The sequence below is a fragment of the Cebus imitator genome, unplaced genomic scaffold (assembly GCF_001604975.1).
Source record: "Cebus imitator isolate Cc_AM_T3 unplaced genomic scaffold, Cebus_imitator-1.0 Scaffold2, whole genome shotgun sequence".
NCBI lineage: Eukaryota > Metazoa > Chordata > Mammalia > Primates > Cebidae > Cebus > Cebus imitator.
The window spans coordinates 6,767,930-6,785,371 of NW_016107317.1; positions in this window are offsets into that span (position 1 = coordinate 6,767,930).

Genomic DNA, 17,442 nt, shown 5'->3' on the forward strand with positions numbered 1-17,442 from the left:
ACCTAGAACCTCAAGACGGACTGGATAGTTAGTGTCACCTTCTAGGAGAGGCCTTCTCCAGTCGCCTTATCAAAATATTTTACCACCCACACTCCATCTGAACACACATTCGCATACTCACAAATACACACTTTCTAATGTAAGGAAGGAAAAAAAATACCTTTTTCTCCTACCTTCCTAGGTTGTCTGGCTAGGAATCTATAAATTAGACCAACAAAAGACAGGTTAACAAGAGAAAAGCATACAAATTTATTTAAGTTTTACATGCTTCACAGGGAAATGAAGACCCAGCTAATGTAGTTAAGCCTAAGCGTTTTTATACGAGGGTTGATGAGGAGTGGAACATTGTGAAAAACATGATAGCATGGAAGGGTATGACTTTCAGGATAGTAAACTGTAGGAAATTTAGCAAGATCTGTTCCTTCACATTCCTCTCAACATTCCTCCTTCTTCAGAGATAAGGATTCTCCTTTCCTGCAGGTACAGGGAAGGCACTGGCAGAGGAGGGTCTTAAGACCCCGCTTCAGAAAAGAAGGCAAAGAGAGCTCTTCCCACATTTCTTTTTATTTTTTGAGAGAAAGTCTCGCTCTATCTCCAGGCTGGTGTGCAGTGGCATGATCCTGGCTCACTGCAACTTCCGTTTTCCCGTTTCAAGCAATTCTCCTGCCTCAGCCTCCGGAGTAGCTGCGACTACAGGGGTGCACCACCATGCCCGGCTAATTTTTTATATTTTTAGTAGAGACGGGGTTTCACCATGTTGACCAGGATGATCTCGCTCTCTCTCGTGATCCGCCCGCCTCAGACTCCCAAAGTGCTGGGATTACAGGCGTGAGCCACTGCGCCCGACCCCCGCATTTCTTTAGCTTAAGATATTCAACGTGCCAAAGTGCCATATTGTGGGGCAGTTTGTTCTGAACCCTGTCACTAACCTTATTCCTTGTGCAGTTTTTCGTCTTAACACACATCATTACCTAATGTTCTATATCTTTCACACATTTATTTTGTTTTGCTTTGTTTTTTAAGGCTTTATCCACCAGAATGTGAGCTCCATAAAAGCAGGGCTTTTTTTTTTTTATCAGTTTTACTCACTCTTTGTGTCATTAGGACTCAGAGCAGTGCCTAGCACGTGAAAAGTGCTCAATTTGGATGGATGGATGCATGGATGGATGCGTGTGGATGAATGCACGGATGTATGCATGGATGGACAGATGGATGGACAGATCAATGGATGGATGGATGGATTAAAAAAATCGCAAAGCTCTAAAAAACAAAATGTCAAATTCTAAATAAATCGAGTATGCTAATGAGAACACATTTTTTTAGCAGGTGAACACACAATTTTGTCCATTTTAAAGTCTTTCCAATTTTTTCCTCATAAAACATATACTAGTAGCAGAGCATTTAAAAATAAACCATTCCAATGTATATCAACCTCTTCATGCTAACTAATCATTAAGACTACAAAGGCAAAAACTGGGCCTTGGTAATCAGTGCTCAGTAAGTACTAAGTCCTTAATATGTAGCTAAAGAATAAATGAAATAAAATAGGAATCCATTTCCCACCAGGGAAGTTAGCAGTGGTGAATTTATATGGGCCTGCAACAACTTGATTCTCGCCTCCACAGAGAAAAGAATTCAGCCAAGGAGCATAACGCAGAGTAAGATACCAAGGCAAGTTCTAGAGCACAAATGAGAGCTTATTAAAAAGTTTTAGTGCAGTAATGAAAGGAGGTAAAGTACACTTGCAAGAGGGCCAAGCAGGTGACTTGGAGTTCCATGTGTCCTATCTGACCCTTGACTTGGGAATTTTTACACTGGCATGATCCTTGGGTTTGTGTTTCTTCTCCTGTGATTCTTCCCTTGGGGTGGGCTGTTCACATGTGTAGTGGCCTGCCAGCACTTAGGAAGGGCTGCATACTCAGTGTATTTACTGAGTAAATTAAAGTTGTCCACATGCTCATTTGAGACATTTTTCCTTTCAGTCAAGTGTTCCTAGAGGAAGGTCATATACCAGTTAAATGCCACAATTTTGCCTCTTGGTGTGCATGCTTGAGCCCACTCATGGAAACCCTGAGATTGTACTGGGAAGTTGCTGATTACTGGCTTCAGGTGTTTTCTATCTATAGGGAGATTGCCTTTCCCTGGTGCTGGCTATGACCAATTATTACTTTAGAGACACAGGTTAACAACTGCCTGACCATCAACTGATGGGGGGGTGGGGTTAGGGGGTTGTGGGGCAGGTGGGGAGTCTATCTACTCTAACAGTAGTATTGTACAAATTTCCCTACAAAATATCTGCTTCAGCTTCTTGAATATGAAATAGTCTTTAAATGTAAATCATTACTTTTTAGAATTTTCAATTCTTTGAATACTGACAAAACCTGTCTTAAAAAAAATTGTTTCCAGGAAATTCATACTTTTAGACAAGTCACCTATATGTTTTTATTAACTGCAAATAATACTGAAGGAATGTGTTCTCTTTCCAGGTCCATAAGGGGGTGTAGCTTTAAGGGCAAGAATTTCTAGCCATGCCCCCCTCCCATCTCTCTCCATCAGGGAGAGTCAACAGTTATGTTTGAATTTCGCTGGCATGGGAAGAAACTACAAGTCAATCACTCCAGCAGAAGTTCTAAGGAACTCCTTTCATTGGCCCAGGGTCTTGGAGAAGGTGGGGGTTTCTCCCAGGGTAAAAGTCCATGCTCCCTCACCTGCACAGGATTTCCAACTTTCTGGAATCCCCTTCCACACGGTGGGAGTTCCCTCCAGGATTTCCCCTCTGGAATCCCCTCCCACACTCTTCGTGGGAGCCTTTCTCTTCTTCTTCTTTCCTTCTCTTTTCTCTATGTAAATAAAATCACTTTTCTGCAACACATTTTGGGTCTGATATTTACTTTTACAAGCATACGGTCCACCTGCAGTGGCCCCACCGCTTATTCCTTAAGAGATTGGAGGCCAAGAACCCACAATGATCACCGGCATCCAAGAAAAAAACCCGGTTACAATATCATAGTTTTTAAACTCTTATGTGAAAAAAATAACATTTTGACATATTTACTTTAGACTCAATGCTCCTTCCATAAGGGCATTCCCTTATATTTTAAACATGTTAGAGCAACCACGGTATGAAAATAACCACAAATTATTGTATTCAACATTTTTTCTTTCATGATCCAATTTACTTAGAATAGCATTTTCAGAAACCCATCTCACAGAAAAAAGCAAAATTGTTAGACTCCAAACTGAATATGGAACAGCTATGCTAACAAATCCTTAAGATGGCCAATTATGAATGGTGTACTGGCATAAGGATAGCCATAAAGATCAATTAAACAGAATTCAGAGTCCAGAAATAGACCTTAACATTTATGGTCAGTTGATTTCAATAAGCTGCCAAGACAATTCAGCAGGAAAATAATAGTCTTTTTAACAAATGGTGCTGGGACAACTAGATAGCCACATGAAAAAAAATGAAGTTGGAGTCCTACCTCATACCAGACACAAAAATTAACTCACAAACCGTGACTGTGGTAAAAGGTTAATTCCAAAATATGTAAGGAACTCAAACAGCTCAATAACGGACAAATAAGAAGATTTTTAAATGAGCAAAGGACCTGAATAAGCATTTCTCAAAAGAAGATATACAAATAGCCAACAGGTATATGAAGTATGCTCTCAACATTACTAATCAAAAGAGAAACACAAATTAAAACTACAATGAGATATCACCTCACATCTATTAGAATGGCTATTATCAAAAATACAAAAGATAGCAAGTGTTGGAAAGGATGTGGAGAAAAGGGAATCCTTGTATGCTGTGAGTGAATATGTAAATTAGTACACACATTGTGAAAAACAGTATTGGGGTTCCTCAAAAAATTACAAATAAAACTACCATATGATCCAGCAATCCTTCTACTGGGTATCTATCCAAAGGAAATGAAATCAATATGTCAAAGCAACATCTGCAGTCCCATGTTCTTTGCAGTGTTATTCACAATAGCCAAGATGTGGATTCAATCTAAGTATCCATCAACAGATAAATGGATAAAGATATTTGGTATACATACACAACGGAATAATATTCAGACTTTTTTAAAAAGGCAATCTTGTCATTTGCAACAACATGAATAAATCTGGAGGACATTATGTTAAGTGAAATAAGCCAGGCACAGAAAGAAAAATACCGCATGACCTCAGTTATATGTGTAATGTAAAAAGTGTAACTCATAGGAGCAGAGAATAGAATAGGGGTTATCAGAGGCTGTGGGAAGGAGGTGGGTCCAAAGATAAAAAATTTCAGTTAGACAGGAGGAATAAATTCAAGAGAGCTATTGTACATGGTGACTGTGGGTTAATAACAACAAATTGTGTACTTGAAAATTGCTGAGAGAGTATTTTGACTGTTCTCACCACAAAAAAAGTGATAAGTATGTTTAGTAATTTATATATTAACTTGATTTAGCCATTCCACAATGCTTACGTATGCTATGGTTTGAATGTTTGCCCCCCCTAAAACTCACGTTGAAACTTAATAGCCACTGTAACAGCATTAAAAGGGTGGAAAATCTGACTGTGGTATTTAAGAGGTAGGACCTTGGCAAGATAATTAAGATAGATGAGGTCATGAGCATGGAGCATGACCTTTATATTAGTGGCATTATATTCATGGCATTAGGCTTTAGTGGCATTAGTGGCTTTCTCTTTAGAAAGAGACCTGATCTATCATACTCAGTCCTCTAGGCCTATGATATCTTCTGCCATTTTGTGACACAGCATGAGGCCCTCACCAGAAACCAACCAGGTGCAGCTGCTCAATCTTGGACTTCTCAGCCTCCAGAACTATAAGAAATAAATTTGTTTTCTTTATAAACTACCTAGTCTCAAGTATTCAGTTATAGCAAAATAAAACAGACTAAGATAACGTATTTCAAAATGTTACATTGTACATCTTAAATATATACAAATTTAATTTGTCAATTTAAAAAATGCTAACAACAATAACAATAGCAGCAACAACAAATATTAACAATAACAAATCACCAGTGGCTTCACAGAATAAATAACTCTAAATGGATCAAATGCATGAATATAAGAGCTACAACTATAAAACTCTGAGAAGAAATGTAGGAGTAAATCCTCATGGCCTTGGATTAGGCAATAGTTTTTTAGATATAGAACTAAAGGCACAAGCAACAAAAAATAAATGAATAAATTGAATTTCACCAAAATTGAAAACTTTAGTGCTTCAAGGGACATCATCAAGGAAGCTGAAAAGCAACTCACATAATGGGAGAAAATACTTGCAAATCATATATCTGATAAAGGACAATTTAGTCTATTTCTGCTGCTACAACAAAATACCACATACTGGATGATTTATTAGCAACAGAACTTTATTTCTTACAGTTCTGGAAGCTGTGAAGTCCAAGATCAAGGTTTCAGCAGATCTGGTGTCTAGTGAGAGCTCATCCCTGTTGCCAAGATGGCATTTGTTACTGCATCCTCACACTGCAGAAGGTAGAGGGGCAAAAGGAGCCCGGCTCTCTCACTTAAGCCCTTTTATGAGGGAACTAATGCCATCCACAAGGATGGACCCTTACAGCCTAATCACCTCCCAAGGGCTCAACTTCCTAATACCATCACCTAAGTTCCAACATATGAATTTTGGAGCAATACATACATTCAAACAATAGCGAGGGACTTACATCCAGAATATATAAAGAGCACTTCCAACTCAATAATAAAAAGACAAGCCAATTAAAAAATAGGCAAAGGATACAAATGAATACACATTATAAGTTAAATTTTGATGCCGCAAAAGAAATAGCACTTGAAGGTAAGTCCTCTCAGCAAGGCAGTTTACTTCTATAAAAGGGTGCAGGGCATAGGGATGGAGCAATGATGGCCGCTGCACACTTGGACAAGGGGAAAAGGGGTACTTATGCCTGACAGGGGTTGTCCATACTGCTATGTCATCCCCTATTGGCAGCTAGTGTTAGACCGCACAAGCTAGACTAATCCTGATTGGCTATTTTTAAAAGAGCAGGGGTCCCAGCTGGAGTGGCAGGGTGTGTGTTTTGGGGGGAAGGACAGTTATAGGCATATGAGAGCAGGTAGCCAGGAGTGATCAGGTGACAAGAATGAGTGGGGGGGGATGGGGAGGGGAGCAGATTGAATTACTGATTAGAACCAGTGGAGAAGATTGTTCACTGGAATTACAAGGAAGTTAAACTTTAAAATAGAGAATTAAAGAATAGGAGATGAACATACTGACATACTGATTCTTTGAAGAGAAACTTGGGATTCACTATAACACACATTTCCCTAAGGAAGATGTTCAACATCATTCTTCATTAAGGAAATAAACCAAAATCACAGTGAGATACCACTTAGCACACACAAGTGTGGGTAAAATCTAAAGGATAAACAATAGCAAGTGGTGTTGAGGACAGGAAGAAATTGGAATCCTTATACACTGCTGATGGGAATGCAAATGTTATAGCCACTTTGGACAACTCTTCAACTATTTCTCAGAAAGTTCAACATAGAATTACAGTATGACTCAGCAATTCTACTCTTAAGTTACATCCTAAAGAAATTAAAACAGATGTCTACAAAATAACTTGTATATAAATGTTCATAGCAGCATTATTCATTATATCCAAGAACCAGAAAGAACCCAAATGTCCATCTACTGATGACTAGATAAGCAAAATGTGGTATACCTCTGCAATGAAATATTATGCAGCTATACACTGAAGTAGTAAGACATCCTACAACATGGATAAACCTTGAAAACATCATGCTATGTGAAAGAACCTAGACACAAAAGGTCACCAATTATAAGACTTCCGTTATATGAAATGTCTAGAGTATTAAAATCCATAGAGATAGAAAGTACATGAGCAGCTGCCAGGGGCTAAGAGAAATGGAAAATACGGGCTGATTGCTCACATGTTAAGTTTCTTTTGAGGGCATGATGAACATATTCTAAAATCAGATAGTAATAATAGCACAACTCTGTGAATGTACTAAAAACCACTGAACTGTATAATCTAAAAGGGTGGATTTGATGGCATATGAATGATATCGCAATAAAGTTAGTAAAAAATAAAAATGAGCCAGGCACAATGGCATACACCTGTATCCCAGCTACTTGGGAGGCTGAGGCACGAGGACCACTTGAGCCCAGGAGTGTAAATCCAGCCTGGACAACATAAAGAAACCTCATATCTGCAAAATAAATAAAACTAAAAAATAATCAAATAAAATTCCTTAAAATGAAAATTGCCTTGGAGAACAACCCAGTATGAACCTCACCTTAATCCTAATTTTGTAGATTTCTACATCTTTGAACTGGAAAGAACCTTAGCAATCTTATTTTCATTTCTGTTTGAGAAAAGACAACCAGAAAACTTTCTTACTTTGACTAATCATTTCAATTTTCCTAACTTTCCTCTGCAGATTAGATGAGATAATATGAATCAAAGTGCTTTGCAAAGAACTGGCCCTGTAAATATACTGTGTTATAATTGTCATTATTTTTCCACAACATTAAAGGCCATAAATGAAAGAATAGAAATGTATGCTTTTTCTCTTTGGCCCCCTCATCTAGCTTTCCACGCAGCTTAACAGAATTTCAAATCATGCATCTCTCTCCCTCTAAGAGGGATTTGAATATTACATGAGAAGGCTTAAAGGCATATAGGAAAAACCTGCGTCCTGAAAGCCTTCTCTGATTGAACTTGCTTCAGAAGGCCACTTGCTCCCTCTCCTCCTTCATCCTCCAACCCTCTCCCAAAAACAGAGGGGGAAAATCAATGTTTTATATTGTAGTGCTGTCAAAGGCTGTGGCTAAATAGCAGAAACAGGTAAGAGTGACATGGATATGTACTTCCCTCTTGAAATACTGAATAAATATTAAAGCAATAATCCAGGTATCTTTTTGTGTATGAGCCTTTGATGGTAAAATAGGAACAGTGTAAACAACAGACTTTCCTACCGAGGATTTACAAAGAATTTTACAATATTGGAAAAATTGTTTAACATTAAAATTGAGTGGAAAACTTATGGAAATAAGCCTATGTGTTCCAAAAGAAATGGAAGGGAAAAAAAGATCACAAAGGTACTCAGTTCTTAGTGAAAAAAACATAACCTTGCAGTTCTTCACCATTCTAGTCAAGTTTTCATTAAATTCTGCTGAGAGTACTAAAGAAAAAAGCTGAATCAATCAGGTTTCTAATACCCCACTCCAAAAGAAACTTTAAGATGATGGTCTACATACCTAACAAAAGTTGTTCAGAAGTGTTTGTTGTCATTTTGTCTAAATCTGCTCCTGCTCCTATAACAAAATACTACAGACCAGGTAATTTATAAATAATAGAAATGTATTTCTCACAGTTCTGGAGGCTGGAAGACTGAGATCAAAGTGCCCGCAGATTTGATAGGGTGTCTGGTGAAGGCTTGCTCTCTGCTTCCGAGATGGCATCTTGTTGCTGCATCCTCCAGAGGTGACAAACATTGCGCTCTCACATGGCAAAAGGATGGAAGCACAAAAGGACCTAGTTGGTTGCCTCCAGCCCTTTTATTTATTTTTCTTAACAAGAGTTTCGCACTTGTTGCCCAAGCTGGAGTGCAACGGCGCGACCTCTGCTCACTGCAACTTCCACCTCTCGGGTTCAAGTGTTTCTCCTGCCTCAGCCTCCCAAGTAGCTGGAATTACAGGCATGCGCCACCATGCCCGGCAAATTTTGTATTTTTAGTAGAGACGGAGTTTCCTCCACGTTGGCCAGACTGGTCTAGGAACTCTCGACCTCAGGTGATCCGCCCGCCTTGGCCTCCCAAAGTGCTGGGACTGCAGGCGTGAGGCACTGTGCCCGGCACCTCCAGCCCTTTTATAAGTGCATTAGTTCTACCTGTGAGAGCAGAAACCTCGTGCCTAATTACCACCTAGCATTTCTTTTATATACAAGGTCTTCCTCTATCTCCCAGGCTGGGATGCATTGCTGCAATCATAGCTCACTGTAACCTGGAACTCCTGGGCCCAGGTGAACTTCCCCCAACAGCCTCCTAAGCAGCTAGGACCACAGGTGCAAGCTACCATGTCCCCCACTGATTGTAAGTTTTTTTTGTAACTTTCCTGCCTCACCTCAGCCTCCTAAATGGTTGGGATTACAGGGGTGAGTCACTATGCTGGGCCCTAGAAAATTTAGTAATCAACACAATGACTGAATTTTGTGATTTACAGTTGCAAAAAGACAAGGAACAATTCCCAGAGGAGTAGATGTGTGAAATGTCCCAAGGAAAGTGTAGGATTTCACTGGTAAAAGGCTGAGGCCAAATCACACAAACCTTTTTGGCTATGAAAAGCAGTTTGGACTTCATCCTGTAGAGTACACTTTACTGGGCCACCGAAGAGTTAACCACCAGGGTAGAATATGCTAATTGCATAGTGTCACCTTTTCTGAAATTCCTATCGTTATGAGCTATTTTAAAGTGAGATATTTCTCACTAGAAACTTTCAAAATGTGACTGATAATTATGCAGCAAACCATTGCTTTGTGTCTTATTACACTCAGACCTGCTTGCTGTCTGTTTTACAGATGCTTATTTATTTTTGTCTTTGATGTTTTGTGTGCCTGTTTATGTTTATCAGTCTAAAGTTACTCTCTATTACTAGATTTGTAAAGATCAATTGGGGAGCTAATCATCAGACACCAGTGATCTTGTTTGCACCATTTCAGATTATTCATCATGTACACACATTGTTTTTCATCCAAATAAATTCTAGCCAGATACAAGCTATGACTTTAAAAATTGGCTTTCTATAAACAGTTTTGTTTACTAAGGTAAACAAAAACAGAAAAGCTTCTTCCTTTATACAAAGAGCCGGAAACTGATTAAAATCCAGCTATATGCTGGGAAGCTGACCAATCTTGGTTCCCAAGTCAAATCAGTATTTGCTCAACATTTATTTAAAAGATGTGTAAATCATCAACCATCCCTGGCTTAGGCCCTTAAATTACACAGTCATTTGTCAGGATACATGAGGAATTAGTTCAGGACCCCACAGGATTTCAAAATCTATGGATGTTTGAGTCCCTTATATAAAATGATGTAGTATTTGCAGATAACCTATGCATGTAGTCCTATACACTTTACGTTATGTCTAGATATTTGTAATACCTAAAACAATGTAAATGCTTTGTAAATAGTTGTTATACTGCATTGTTTAGGAGACAAGAAAACAGTCTATACATGGTCAGCACAGACACAACCATCTTTTTTTTTTTCCCAAATATTTCGATCCAACGTCGGTTGAATCCACAGATGCAAACCCCACAGATACAAAGGGTCAATTCTACTTCAGAGTATTTTGAATGACACTTAGACTGTAGCTGGACATAAGCTGTAGTTTAAGAGTTTCTGATTATGTAGAAGTCTTGCTAATAGGATTACTCCAGAACACACATTTTTATCATATAAATCACTCCTACTTTGTCATGACAGTATTTTATTCTAAACTTCCAAATATTTACCAAAGCTACCTCAAGGTAGAGAAAACATTAAATAGCTCCTTTCATTAAGGAGATACAGCAAATATATACTACATGGAATCTGTATATTTCTCTTTTATTTTATTGCAAAACAAAGAAATCATAGTTTCACTACTTGAAAGTGTCTTAAGGATGAATCACCATTAAAGTCACAGGAACAATCCACTCCTGACATGCTCTTAAGCAACATTGATTAATAAACTGGTTCATTTGCACTTTGTTCCCCACAGAACAATATTCTTATTTTATCTTACTCTTCTGACACTGAGCTATAACATCTCATTGAAAATACAGGTATATTAGCAGTATCTTGCTGCAATTTAGAAGTGAGTTCTAAGAAGACTAAAGACATCCCAATTTTCAGTGAAAAAATGCTGTTCAGGCAAAGCCTTTTAATCTAAACCCCTTTAACACTGAAAGTCGTTTTAGTCTCAATTAACTCATAATTAGATTAAGTGTTAGAGAGAAAGCTTTCAACAAAGTATCTACCAGTTCTAAAAATATAGCATTTTTTAAAACCCTCAGCCTGATATCTAGTCCTAAGACTTCCTACTATTAGAGTTCACTGAAAATAAACTTTGTTCATTCTATGCTATTTCTATGCAGACTTTGGCTTATAAATTGCTGCACGATTCACATAGAAAATGCTTTGCTTCTTCTTTGCAGTATCTAATTCACTGGGTAGATTTAAAAATAAAATGGATCCATCAAATAGCACAGTTCAGAAGAAACTGCTTTGTGGTTGTAGAGCATCAGGCCCACTTTAAAAGCAGTGACTGCCTGGTTCTTTTGAAGGAGAACATTCAAGGGCCCACGAAGTGGATGACTCTGCAGTCTCTTAACAGAGACTGTGAATGCAGAGCTCTGCCTGTCTTATGCCCAGAAAGAACAGTCTGGAGCAGTTGAAAAAGAAAGAGATTCTTGTGAGAATCAAATTAAGACAGAAATCCAATGTCCACAAATTAGTTCTCATGCCCAACTACCTGTGATTGTTATTCTCCACTTCTAAACTGAATCAATACCAGCCAATAGAGATTTCTGGAAGTAAGGTCTGTTGTGGTCAAATTTTGCTTCTTTCCCTTTGAAGCATAAGCTTTCTTCCTAAGACTTTTTTTGATGCATTTAGTGTAAAGGATACAGTGAAATCCATTAAGTTTGGTCTTATTCCATTTTCATTTTAAATGTGTCAGCATTTTATTTGAAATTATATTAGGAATGTCTGATTTTCCTACAATGTACATTGGTCATTTTTATAATCAGGAAAACTGAACTAATTAGAAGAAATTATATTTGAAGCAATGTGGTTATCAAACTGTTCCTTAGTTAATCTACTCATTATAAGAAACAAGGAAAGACATTCATCTTCCTTGCTGTATTTCAACATTTTCACCAAAACTTTATCCTTGTTTAAAAATACTTTCTGCCAATTACTTCTATTTCATTGAGATTGCATGATCCCTTTTAAACGTTTTCTCTGAATAACCTGGACTGACCTTTTACCCCAGGGCCTGGGCTTAATGAACATTTTTCCATCACAGACCTCTTCGACTTGTTATAAGGGCCCTCAAATACACAAGCTGATACTTCAGAGATAGCAATGCTGCCCTCAAAGCTCCAGATTCAGAATAAAACTACTTAAAATACATCCATTTTCCATATTTTAAGTACATGAGGGGAAAATTGGCAATTATTGTCCTAAAGCAAAATTAATGCTGCATCAAATATAGACGTGTACTCCTAATTCAACCCTAAATCTGTAACACGGTGGCCCACAGATAAACAAACTACTGTATCCATGATAAATATTGAAAATTCCAATTTAGAATATTAGTTAATAAGCTGTTTTCAGGAAGCTACAATATAAACACAGTTTTAAACATGTAGCAGAAAGTAAATAATAGTATGGCTTTTAAAAATCCATTTCATCAGACCCCAGATACCTGATTCCTTATGTGGGCTCCTACCCCTAATTTTGGAGTTAAATTGAGATCTGGCCCTTCAACTGCCCAAGGCTGTCTGCCACATGCAGATAAGGCATAGCTTATAGACAAGTCAGCCTTGGCTCTCCCCATTGGGTACCATTCCTATCCCAAAGCATGAGCACTCAACTTCATTTTTTAATGTTTTATTTCCCTAAGGTACTTTTGATGTCATATGCACTCAACTTTAAAGCACCGCCACCATGTGAGTATCACAAAGAACCCCATCAAAGCTGTTCATCATGGTTGTGGTCTCAAGATTGGCCCCAACCCAATGTTACCAACCTGCACCTGCTTTCAAGTTTGCTCCAACAAACAGCTGGCAAGCTAGGGCTTTTGAGAAGCTTCTTGCTGTGCTGGACTACTTTTTGGCATTTAGGCATGTTTCTTCAAAAGTTTGGAAGAAGCCCCACTGGGTAGTTGTCTGACATTTTTTCAGAAGTCAGCAAGGTGCAAAACATCACATGAAATTGTCTTTCTTAGTATTTCAAAGGCTCAATCTGCTCCATTGCTTTTAATTAGCCTATTCTGACCCAATTAAATTCATTCATTCATTCAAAATTATATTTCTGAATTCCATTATTCAAACCAGTTATCCAAGCTCAATAGGCAACTAATTTTCACCTCCGCCATAGTACGCAAGGAAAAGCATGAGCCTGGTTAAAAAAAAAAAAAAAAATCTACATTTATGTCTTTTGTGGCTATTTCATAGCATCAGACCGGAAAGCTCAACTGATTAGAGTAAGGCACTAATGAGGCCAAGGTTGTGGATTCGATCTCCCCATGAGCCAATTAACTTCATTTAGACAAAACCACCATTCCACAGATGCAGACTAAACTCTTAAACCCAGGTGGCCATGTGAAAAACCACAGCAGTGAGCTCAAGGGAATATTAAGAAAACCAGTATGGGAAGTTCACAGCAAGTCACTACCATTGCTTAGAGAAAAGAGAAAAATTTGTAAGTTATTCATTAATCAATAAATATCCCACATCTACCAGTGTGCAAAGTAATGTCCTAGGCAACTGAGAGGTACAAAGAAAATTAAGATGGGTAGAGCGGCTTACAACCTGACATCCAATTTCAGGGGACGTCCTTCCTAACAAAGAAATAAAGTCTAATATTAAAGTTGAGATGTGTAAAAAGGAAACTACAATATAAGGAAGAAGTAATTAGTAAACGTAATATGAAATATGATAAGCGTCGTGAAATTTAAAAAGCATCAGGGTACTACAAAGGACAGAAAGTTCATGTTTAGCTAATGTAATCAAGATGATTTTATGAAAAATGTGAAATCTGGTCTGAAATTTACAGGAAAAATTGAGAAAAAATTCTAAAAGGATACATTATAACCAGATACTAGAAAGCCTTGAATACAAAATAATAAATTTTACCTTATAAGAAACAAAAGGCCAGGTGCAGTGGCTCACACCTGTAATCCAAGCACTTTGGGAGGCTGAGGCGGGCAGATTACAGAGTCAGGAGTTTGAGACCATCCTGGCCAACATAGTGAAAGCCCCTCTCTACTAAAAAAATACAAAAAATTAGCTGGGCATGGTGGCGGGTGCCTGTAATCCCAGCTACTTGGGAGGCTGAGGAGAATCGCTTGAACCCTGGAGAAGGAGGCTCCAGTGAACCGAGATTGTGCCACTGCACTCCAGCCCAGGCGACAGTGCAAGACTCCATCTCAAAAAAAGAAACAAACAAACAAAATTTTAATACAGCAATGACCTGGTCAGAACACTGAAGAGGTCAGCTGGCAGGAGCATGTGAGATACAGTGGAGACAGGGGGTCTGGATGAAAGCAGCCAAAATGACACTTGCTTGGTATTCTGTATCCAGAGTCAAGGAGAATAGGAACAGATTCAGGAAATACTAGGAAAATGGAAATAGAGAGGACTTGGCAACTGACCAGATGGAAGAAATTACTGAAGGAAGGGAAATCAAAAATATATGAAGTTTCAAAATCAGTGACAGGGAAAATGGTAGTATCATAAACAGAAATAGGGAATAGAAATGAGAGTTGAGATTAACCAGGAAGAGGTAGAAGGGCAGATGATGCTGCGGAATTTATGTTTGTATATGCTGAGTTTCAGGTATTTGGAAAACAGCTGGATTCATATAGTATGCTATTTGTTGTAAAAAAAAAAAAAAGTCACTAATATCAAACATTGAGAAAGGATATGGAGAATGAAAAGAGACAAAAATCTACTTGGTAGGATCACCAAATCTATTTTTGTTACTTTTCCTCTGGGCACATGGTAGGTTTATACCTCAACTGGCCCCATTGCCCAGATGGAGCTGTGTGACTGGTCCTGGCCAATGAGTTTGAGCACAAATGACATGTCACATTTTCAAGCCAGAAAATATAATTTTCTGGGGCAAAACTTGCAGAATTCCCTTTTCCTTTGCCAAGGCAACCTGCCGCGTTCCAAATGTGGGCTGCTTCATTAGCCTGGGTCTCAGAGTGAAGATGAGCCCTTAGCCCACCTGCAATATTGCAGTGGTCATATATACAACATACATGAGAAGCACACCTTTGAGATTTTCAGCAGTTGAGATTCTGGCTAAAATCAAGCCCATATTGACTGATAGAGGATAATTTTTGATAACCATCAAGACAGCAGCTTCCCTAAAGAGATGAGGAAAAAGTCTGTCTTGCAAGGTGTGAAGTGATGGGATGGAGAAAAAGATCAAGTAGTTAGGAAGATCTCTGTGTTATTAACCTAGTCTTAAGCTGAAAAGAATTCAGCAACTTTGAAGGTAGCGGAAGAGAGAAATAGGCCAGGCGTCATGGCTCACACTATAATCCCAGCACATTGGGAGCATGAGGCAGGAGGATCAGTTGAGGACAGGAGTTTGAGAGCAGACTGGGCAACAGAGTAGGACCATATCTCCCCAAAAGAAAATTTTTAAAAAGAGAAGAGAGAAACAGATTGTGAGAGTTGTTGTTATTGCCTCAATACAGGGAGGCAGTAAAAAGAGAGAAAGATTATGAGAGAGAAAAAGATTAATAGAATAAGATTTCAAAATATTTGAAAGAGGGTCAAAAGTTACCTTTAGAAAGGAATAATGAAGAGAAGGATTAATTAGCCTTAAGGAAATATTAAGATCAGAAGAGAAGAAACTGAAAGAACTCATGTCAGATGGGTTCAGTTAACAGTGCCGTCTTTCTTTCCAATGGCTAGCATGCTTTAAACATTATCAGGATTTCATCTCTACTCATGAAATACTAAATAAAAGCAAAGTCTTTCATAAAAATGTATCCTCCTTTAGTATATAGGAATAGTACTGTACACAGTGCTAAGCATGGTGAGGGACACAAGCATCTCGGGCATGTACAGCAATCACTTTTACATTCAGGATAGAGGGAAATTAGTAAACTCAGAAGACTGTGTATTACCTAGTGTTTTCATGTTTTGCTTTTCTTTCTTTCTTTTTTTTGAGATGGGTTCTCACTGTGTCACCCAGGCTGGAGTACAATGGCACAATCATAGCACACAGCAGCCTTGAACCCCTGGGCTCAAACAATCCTCCCATCTCATCCTCCTGAGTAGCTGGGACTACAGGTAAACACCATCATACCTGGCTTTTTTGTTCTCCTTCTCCTTCTCTTTCTCCTCCTCTTCCTCCTCCTCCTCCTCCTCCTCCTCCTCCTCCTCCTCCTCCTCCTCCTCCTTCTCCTCCTCCTTCTTTAGATTGGACAGTTTCTGTTGCTCTATCTTCAAATTCACTAGTTCTTTTCTATCTCCATTATGGTATTAGAGCCCATCCAGCAAATTTTTTATTTCATGTATTCTCCTTCTCCTTCTTTATAGAGACATGGTCTCTCTGTGTTGCCCAGGCTGGTCTCAGATTCCTGGGCTCAAGTGATCCTCCTGCCTCAACCTCCTGAGTAGCTAGGACTGTAGACGAATGCCACCATGCCTGGCTTATATATTACCTAATGTTAAGGTTTGAAGTATAAATTACAGAATGACAGTTAAGATCCAGAAAAGTCACAAAAGTCTCTTTGAAGCAACAGACCTTGAAGGTATGCAAGATTTGAATAGAGACGTGGGAAAAGGGAGGAATTTTGAGTGATTAACATGACCCTGGCCAAGCAGATATTCCAGGATGAGCTTGGCATGCTCTTGGGATAAGAGGATTGATTGGCCTATCCAGGGTAGGGAATGTATGCATGTGTTCAGTCAGAATCCTTAGCTGTGTGCAACAGAAATCTCTGGTTAACTTAAGGATTTGGATAGTTATAAAATCTTCAGGAGAAACATAGGGCCAGGTTAAGAGGCTAAGCAGCCAGAGTCAATGACCAAAATCATAATGCAAAACTGGTCTGGTGAAGGGTCTACTGTGGCTTTTGCTGGTCGTATACACATAAGTTTGCATTGTTAACCCCAAAGTACTGTCACTGATGCCTCTGGAAACTGGGTGGGTATTGCCACTACCACCTCAAATTTGCTTTGCATTTTGTGGCATCCTTTTATTCTGTATCTCTGTCTTAGAGGAGTCTACAAGTATGTCTGAAGGAGAGTCTAGATCATGTGCTATGACACATCATGGCACTGCAAGGGAGGCAGGAAAAGTGATTGTCTGGTATGTGCAGCCTCTGCAGCGGGAGGGTAGCTCTGCTTCAGAAGGTTGGGGATTCCCCATAGAAAAGAAGAGAGTTCCATTGTTGGATGGACAAAAGTCTAATGCAGTATCTATGACAAATAAAACTACGACTGGAATAATTATTGTAGAGTTGAGGAAATTAATACAGAGGTGAAAACGAAGAATTTAGCTTTGTATTTAAGGAAAAATGGAGATATTAAAGATTTCAGAACAGAGACATTAATCATAAACAGTGGGTTATTTATAAAAATTTACTGAATGAATAAATACTTATAGCACTGAGAAAGATTAGAT